An 8,880-nucleotide genomic window follows, 5' to 3' on the forward strand; every position below is an offset into this window, starting at 1 on the left:
GTTTCCTTTGGGACCTATACCACGTTTGTGGCAACATCACAGAATCTAGGTCCCTTGATTCTAGAGCTTGTCCCCTCACCACGGGACCATCCTAGCATGTAAAACACATTTTCCTTTCTTGTTTTCAGGATCTGTCCTATTTTCAACTCCTTTCCTATTATAACACAAGAAAATGAGTAGAAGTTTGTGAGAATAAAACAAAATAATTCTTAAGCATTTGCACTTTTTAAAGCCATTTTTGACAGTTAGAATTGCTCTCCTTTAATCTGTGATACTGATGGACAACAGACGGTAGAAACGAGCAACGATTGTCTATTCAGGTATTTCTACACTGCAATAAAACACCAGTGGCTGGCCCATGTCAGCTGACTCAGGCTCACGCTGCAGGGCTATACAATTGCAGGACAGCTGTCTGGGCTCAGGCTGGGGGGTCCCAAAGCAGGGTCCATGAGCCCAGGCTCCAGCCTGAATCCAAACAGTTACACTGCAATTTTATAGCTTCGCAGCCCAAGCCCTGTGAGCCTGAGTCAGCTGACACAGGCCAGCTGCAAGTGTTTTATTGCAGTGTAGACAGACCCTCTGTGACAGAACATCACAGAAACAGTTGATGACAGTCACTCATTTTCAGTTTGGAAAGCCACTAATAACTCCCATTAACAGCATTTCCAGCTCTAAACTTACAGCTAAGATAAGCAAGTGCTGTTTTAAAAAAACATGAACATCTTTGGTGCACTGAAAAAGCAAGCAAGCTTAAATGATTATTTCTAGTTCCAGTAGCAAGCATCCATGGATTTGCAATACTTTTCTAGAATTATGCTGCCATCTAGCAACAGAATAGGGCATATGCAAAGAACTAGAATTTGAGTTGTGGATCCATTCTATTTGATATTATGACCCAGTAATATTGTAATATATCTTGCAATATAAGGCACAAAGACCAGACTTTTGAAAGGTATTTAGGCATTCTTCCACTCAGTATTGCAATGCCTAACTGACTTAAGTGTCTGAGCCACATCTGAAAATAGGGCAGAGCAGTGCAATGCCTGACTCAATACCTTTATAAATCAAAATGTCTTATTTTAAAGCATATAAAGGTGTAATGATGGATTTGGATTTCAGGGTTTGGCATAAATTTTCAATTACACCACAATAGTTTGGGACAGAAGATGATCAATAACTGAGTAAAGGTAAGTGAAGGAATTAAATCAGATGTTAAAACAGGGGTGGGCAAATTTTTTGGCCTGAGGGCCACATCGGGGAATAGAAATTGTATAGCGGGCCATGAATGCTCACAAAATTGGGGTTGGGATGCGGGAGGGGGTGCGGGCTCTGGGGTGGGGCTGGGGATGAGAGGTTCGGGGTGCAGAAGGGTGCTCTGGGCTGGGACTGAGGGGTTCAGAGGGCGGGAGGAGGATCAGGGCTGGGGCAGGGGGTCGGGGCGTGGGGAGAGGCTCGGGGGGTGCAGGCTCCGGGCAGCGCTTACCTCAAGCGGCTCCCAGAAGCAGTGGCATGTCCCTTCTCCGGCTCCTATACGGAGGCACGGCCAGGCGGTTCTGCATACTGCCCCACCCGCAGGCACCACCCCTGCAGCTCCCATTGGAGCGCATAGGAGCTGGAGCGGGGCCATGCCACGGCTTCCAGGAGCCGCGTTTTGCGGCCCCCGACCCAGCGCCCCGGCCAGACTGGGGCAGAACCATCTGGTGCAGCCCCGATGCAGCACTCTGGCTGGAGCGCCGGTGAGGGGCCGAGCCAGGTGGTGCGGCTCGTGGGCCGGTTTAAAACGGCCCCTGGGCCGTAGTTTGCCCACCCCTGTGTTAAAACAATGTTTTCCATTACAAGTGTGCCAGAGACTATAGCTACTCAAATTGGCTCAGTTAAATGTCACAGCAAAAGGGAGATAATCAATAGAAATATGTTATACCAGTATTATTAGTTGCATAATAGGATAATATACTAGAATACTTTTGGAGTTTGACAGGTGGAATGGTGTTAAAAAAAATTCCATTCCTGTTAATACATATCTCTAACCACAGGAATACTTACTGATGTAATACTATACTAATAGCAATGGTTGATGTTACAACAATATTATTATAGTTGTTTGTATGCCTACTTTGTTACAATATGCATTTATTATCTTATGTAAATATAACAGCATTGAAGTCACAAAAAGAATTCTATGAAGGTTAAAAAGAACTATTCATTTTAAAGGGAAAAATGAAACTTCATTGAATAATGTTAGCACATTACAAGAAAATATTTGTTTTACTCTCAGTGGGAATTAGGACCATGGTACCATAAAGGAGAATTAACTCAAACTGGGCCCAAAATGTGGGTATTATAAAAATAAACAAGTGCAATAGAAATGCTTCCCTTTTTTAATTCAAATTAAAATGTAGTTTTATGTTAAGACTCTTCTGTAGCGATTACAACGTAAGTACAGAATCTGAAAATGAAATGCACTGTAATCAAAAGTGAAACTGACTTCACTGAGATGAGTTGTCCAAACTGAGACAAAAAAAGTTAAAAGTAGTGAAAAATAAATTGAATATACAAAATTCCAGATTTAATCATTTACAGAGTGATTGGTAATTTAGCTAAAGACATTTGTTAGTTTGCAATATATTATTTAAGATGACTGTGTCAAAACATGAGAAGGGTGTGATCTAATGGTTTGAACATAGGACTGGAAGACAAAATCTTCATTGTCAAGAATTTAGATTAACTGCTGTGTGGCCTTGGGCAAATCACTTAGGCTTTGTCTTCACTACCCGCCGATCCGGCGGGTAGCAATCGGTCTATCGGGGATCGACTTACCGCGTCTAGTGAAGACGCGGTAAAATCGATCCCTGATCGCTCTGCCGTCGACTCCGGAAATCCACCTCGGCAAGAGGCGGCAGCGGAGTCGGCGGCAGCGCGGCAGCGGTCGACTTTCCCGCGTCCTCACCGCCAGGTAAGCCGACCTAAAATACGCAACTTCAGCTACGGTATTCACGTAGCTGAAGTTGCGTATCTTAGGTCGGACCCCCGCTGTAGTGTAGACCTAGCCTTAAACTCTGTACCTGTTTCCCCATTTCTAAAGTTGTACTATCTACTTCAGAGGGATGCCCTAAGGATTAATTTGAATTCTGTAAAGTATTTTGCCTATGAAAAGTACTAAGTACTATTTTCATCCTTTCTGTGAAATAAATACAAGTGCATAGATGAACAAGCTGTTGACTTAAAAATCAGTCTCTGAAAGATGCTCAGTGGAAATAGGAAAGTTCTTAAATTAGTGCTGTCACCATTAACCTGTCCTGAAGATGGATTTATTTTGAAAGCTATGATTTAAATTCCAGATCATTGCTGATTGTTTGCCCAATAATACTCTCCACTCAACTGTTGGTGAAGTGAAGACTGAACATTTACTTAGTAATTGTATATAGATAAGAAACAAAACAGTCCAAAAAGGCAAAGTGTCTTAGATTTCAAACAGAACATTTAAAAGTCTGGAAAGATGATTCTTTATTTACTTTGCTTACTGATTACGATCAAAACCATTGACATCAAGATAAGAATGGATAGCACTATACTATAACCCAAAAATTAGCAAGTGTCTGAAACTAACGTATGTGAAATAACATCAGTGATTAAAAGGCCTCATACAATCTCACTCAGAAAATGCCTTTGTATCAAAATAATTTAAATCTAAGGAAGAGGTAGGTGCAAGTATAGGCAAAGCAAATAGAGTATTTCCTGCTTTCTGCCCCAACTATAATTGTATTCTAAGTATCTTTTGAAGTAGCAGTAGAAAAATCAGTCACACTCTTTAAAAGAGTCAAATCAACTAATTAAATGATCTGGAAAAAACGTGAGAAAACAAAGAAACAAATTTCTTGCAAGCCTGAGAAGCTCAGACATCAGCCAAATGACTTGCCCTCAGTCCAACGATATAACCACATGAACAGATAAAAAATGGGATAAAGGGTGTGAACTTCTGCTTTCATAATATACCCCAAAGGGCCCACATCATCTGTTTCTTAATAATTTTATTCATTACAATGTAACAAAAACACATCAGAAGTAATCACAGAATGACAGCATCAGTAAACAATTCTGGAGTTCTTAGACATTCAAATGATTTTCCAGAATGAAAAAATATTGCATATGAAATACAATATTGCATATGAAATACAACTTTTATGCCAAGCTATTCAAACCAATTATCGACTTAACTGTCCTAGATGTGGTGAGATTTCATGAGCAAATTCACAATGCATAATTTAACAGACTAACTTCCTCCACTTTGTAATTAAACAGTTTTCTTTTTAATTTCTTAATTATGAATAGTTTTGTGAGCATCTTATATACACTACATGTACTGTCCATTAGTCTGTCTGGTCAGGTAAATTACATGGCATTGCTACGGCTTTCTGATTAGATGAGTATATAACCATTGATGTCATGAACACACACAAATAAATAAATAAATAAAATAAATAACTATTTTCCATGAGTATGTGTGGGAGGAACAGTAAGACTGAGACCCTCATTAAGCTCTTTAATATTTTCTCTTGTGCACATATGCTCTTTTAATATATCCTCTTGAGCTATTTGTATGAATGATTCCTATTATTTTAAGATTTTGAAAATTTTCATTTTGGTTTTGAAGGACATTTGTAGGATGGATTAAGACTTGGCTCTAAAAGTGTTCCCACTGAAACTTGATATTGACATTGACGATAACCAATGTGGACCAAACACTATGATGCAGTTCAGCACATGCTAACTAGGCTTATATGCACAAACACAATCCAGTATGCTATCTTTGGTTAAAGCTATTTTCTGTTGTCTGTATGACCTAAACTTAGCTTCTCACTTTATAAAATAAAAAATTGAAAAACTGACATATGCCACAAATTAAAGTCTTAAAAGTTTCAGCTTTGGCCTATTAAATTCTCAAGAATCCTCAGTAAGATTAGTTAGTATAGGTATCATCCCCAGCTGCAAATACAAGTGAAAGTATGTGCACTTACACTCAAACCTGATGGAGGCATAGATTTGTCCATCTTTCATGCATCATTGGCATCTAACAGAGTAGTGAGTAATCCAATAAGAACTGCAAGAATGCATGCGTTGCTCCTTCTCATTCCAAGAGACTACAAAATCTTACCTACCAGAATTTGTGGTGTCCATTCACTGCCAACAGTAAGCTGAGACATAACAGTGCATGTCTGTCAGATTGCACAGATCATTTCAAGTCTGTCCATGTACTACCAAATGTAAGAAGAGTTTAAATGAATGCAGAATGCCAGCTGTTTAATTTCAACTGATTTCATAAGTCTACAACACTAATGAGCATTAACTTTGTATGCTCTGGAAAATAAACATGACCTCCCTTGAATTATACTCTGGGGATGGGAAATGAGCAAGGAACACTGCCATGTACTGGACAGACTGACACAAGTCTAACCTCCATGATTATCTGTAAATTGCTGGGCCAACCCACCAGCCAGGTAAGTGAAACAACACTCCAAAGCCTTTGCTCGGGGCTTTATTAATTTAGAAACAGATTTTAAAAAAATAAAACAAAGCAACTAACAGTCTCACTGCCTTTTAGGGTACTGTCATAGGGCTTGCCTCCAGGGCTTCACAGTTCTTTCAGTTTTCCATCCAGGACTTCCAAGCCATCCCAAATGGAGACTTCCAGCTCCTCCCAGCCAGCTCCTGCTTCTTCAAGGTGTCCTCCTCTCAGACCTTCTACTGGCAGATGTAGAGCCCCCATTAACCTTGTCCTTTTTTGACCCTGAATCTCTCATAAGAGGCAGGAAGCCTTGTGTGTTTATCTGTAAGGCACATGGCTAGGAAAAGGTGGGTGAGGTAATATCTTTTATTGGACCAACTTGTTGGTGAGAGAGACAAGCCTTCGAGCTACACAAAGCTCTTCCGAAGACGTGAAGACTCTGTGTAAACAAAAAAACTTATGTCTCACCAACAGAAGTTGGTCCAATATAAGATATTACCTCACCCACCTTGTCTCTCAACTATCCCTGGGACTAATACAGCTACAACCACACTGCATACGTGACTAGGAAAAGGTATGTGACCTGCAACTGTAGGTCCCAGTTTTAAAGGGTCCAAGAGGCTCTCTGGAATCCAGGCACATGTGAATCACAACCTAGGGTCCTGCTATATCTGATATGGAAGTCAGAAGGCAAGATTAATCTTGTAGAATTACACACTTTGTTACGTAACTTAATGTACGGGGGTGGAAGGGAGGCATATTTTACCTACTAATGGGCTTGATTCCTTTTACAATACTAGTATCTTTCCAAAGATTCTCTATAGATTCTCTCCAAAGATACCCTACAGCTGTACAGTTGTTTTGTTAGTATCTAGGGGATAGATTGCACTCCCATTCAAATCAATGGAAAGATCTCAAAAGACTTCAATGGGAGCTAAATAAGGTCCTCTGGCAAGTTGGAGATCCTGTGCAGTTGCCATAGTTAGCTTTAGGACCCAGGCATTGGCACCCCCAACCTTGCAAAAAAACACAGGATTATTACTGATGACAAGTAATCAAGACCTCCGTTTCATATATCATCTGAAAAGAACAGCCTATGTCAGAGACAGTCCCGTCACCCATTCTCAAGATGCTGCTAAGGCAACAAATGCCAGATGAATGATTCAGTCCTCGAGATTTCTTTTTTACTCAGCAAAGTAATGCAGCAATAAATCAGGTAGTATTAAATGAGTGAATACTTTTATCTTAATTGCCCTGAATCAACTGAAAGGATAATTTCCTTTTCTGGTTTACATGCTGCTATTTATAACTGTAAAAGATAAAACAAAGCTGGGAGGAAAATTTTAGACTCCTAGATTAATCCTGAGAATTCTGCCTCCAGAACCTTATTGTTTCTCTAATTATTTTAGAAAACAATTGTGACCTAACACTTCCATTTACTTTCATCTAAAAGAATCTGATTTTTTTATATGAAGATGGGAGCTAAAATATCCAGAATTCAAGAATTCAAGAAATACAAATCTGGTTACTAAGTATTTTCAGGCGATTCAGAGGGAGGGCCTAGAATTGAAATAAGAGGTGTACAAAAGACAAAGTTACATCTGAAAATACACACTGTGGTCGTGCGTCTCAGAAAGTAAATGTTTTCCATTGAAGTCAGTTATTTTAAACAGGCACAGCTACATTTAAAAGACATTGCATTCAACTCCCTCCCCCACCTTTTTTCCCCCTCATCATTTAGCAGTCATTAGCTTTAGGTTACTGCTTTGATGATTAGTACATGGATGCTGCAGTGCATTTATTTAGATTTCAATGCACTTTAAAGTGCATTCATTTACAATGATTTGCTTCAGCTACCAACCCTAGCAGTCATCATATCATATGGAATTCCACTCAGCTAGTCTTTGTCTCTCCTTACTACTTGCCATCTGTGACCATACATCGATTTGGAAAGCAGAAAACCTATATGTTAAAGTGAAGAAAATTGTCTTGTTTGTGATTCCTGTATAGATCAGCAGGTTAAATGCTTTTATCCACACCTTTCTTTAAAAGGACACATCATTTTATAATAAACAGTTTAAAATTGAAGTAATTTTCCCTTTGTTTTACTTTTCCAATTGACAAATTTCCATTTCCTCTCCTCCTTGTGGTTCAATGAAACTGATATTAACATACCTTTTTCCTTTTAATCGTGTACCAGTATTGAAAATATCAGCAGGGTTTGGGAATCTTTTTTGTTAGTAAATCTTTACTCCACTCTATTGGCTAGTTCTGCCGCAAGGCCTCATTAGCTATTCTTCACCATAAAAGAATAATGGAATCTTTTTAAAAAGCATTTTGATAAGACTTTCTCCGAGACTAACAATATTAAGGGAGGTCTAACCTAAGATCTAAGATACTTGACTGTATACCTTGAAATAGCCTCATCTTGACTAACACTGAGTGAAAGGTGCAAAAAAATTTGAAGTGTCATTTAATATTTCACAAAGACTATCATAGCTAGGAGAGAGTCAATTTAGTAGCTATGTTACTCCTGGGGGAATTTTGCACCAAAAATTAAAAATTCTGCACACAATATTTTCAAATTCTGCAAAATTCTGCATATTTTATTTGCTAACACAATATAATCACACCAGTTTCAATTATTTTTGGTCATTTATTTCAAAATACCTGTCAGCAAGTATGTCTGTAACAATACAGACAACAAAAAAGATTCAGGAAATGTTTTTTGATAAAGATTCCTAACTGGGCATATTTATACAGAACTCTGAGTAATAATTCATTTAAACTACAATACAGAACCGTATTTCCTGCACCCCTCAGAAGCAGTGCAAAGGCTTGGGGGAGTCAGGGGTAATGGAGGAGATGAGGGAGAGGGAAGTAATTGCTGGGAAGGAGCCCGGGTTTGAACTTGGAGGGTTGTTGGGTATGAGTGGGAACAGTATGGAACAGCTTTTTTGGGGGGGGGGGGGGGGAGATTGTTAGGGAGCTTCCCCCATGCAGACCCTGGCTGACCCCTAGCCTCTCCCATTCAGTCAGGCACAGCTGCCCCTGTCCCCCTGCACCCCCCATGTCCTTGCACCTCCTGTCTACGTGTCCCTCCACTCCCACTCAGGCATCCACTCCCCCCATCCCCATGTGGCCCTGCACCCTCCTCCCCATGGGTCTTTGTGCCCCCATTCAACCTCCCCCCCCCCATTGCTATGTGGCCCTGCATCCCTCCCCCATCACCATTATCTGTAGTAACTAAGGGTACATCTATACTTTGCTTACCGCCGAACCCGGAGGTAAGCAATCGATCTTCTGGGATCGATTTATTGCGTCTTATCTAGACGCGATAAATCGATCCCGGAAGTGCTCGCCGTCAACGCCGGTAC

Source organism: Emys orbicularis, chromosome 14 (genome assembly GCF_028017835.1).
Source record: "Emys orbicularis isolate rEmyOrb1 chromosome 14, rEmyOrb1.hap1, whole genome shotgun sequence".
In the NCBI taxonomy this organism is placed as follows: Eukaryota; Metazoa; Chordata; order Testudines; family Emydidae; genus Emys; species Emys orbicularis.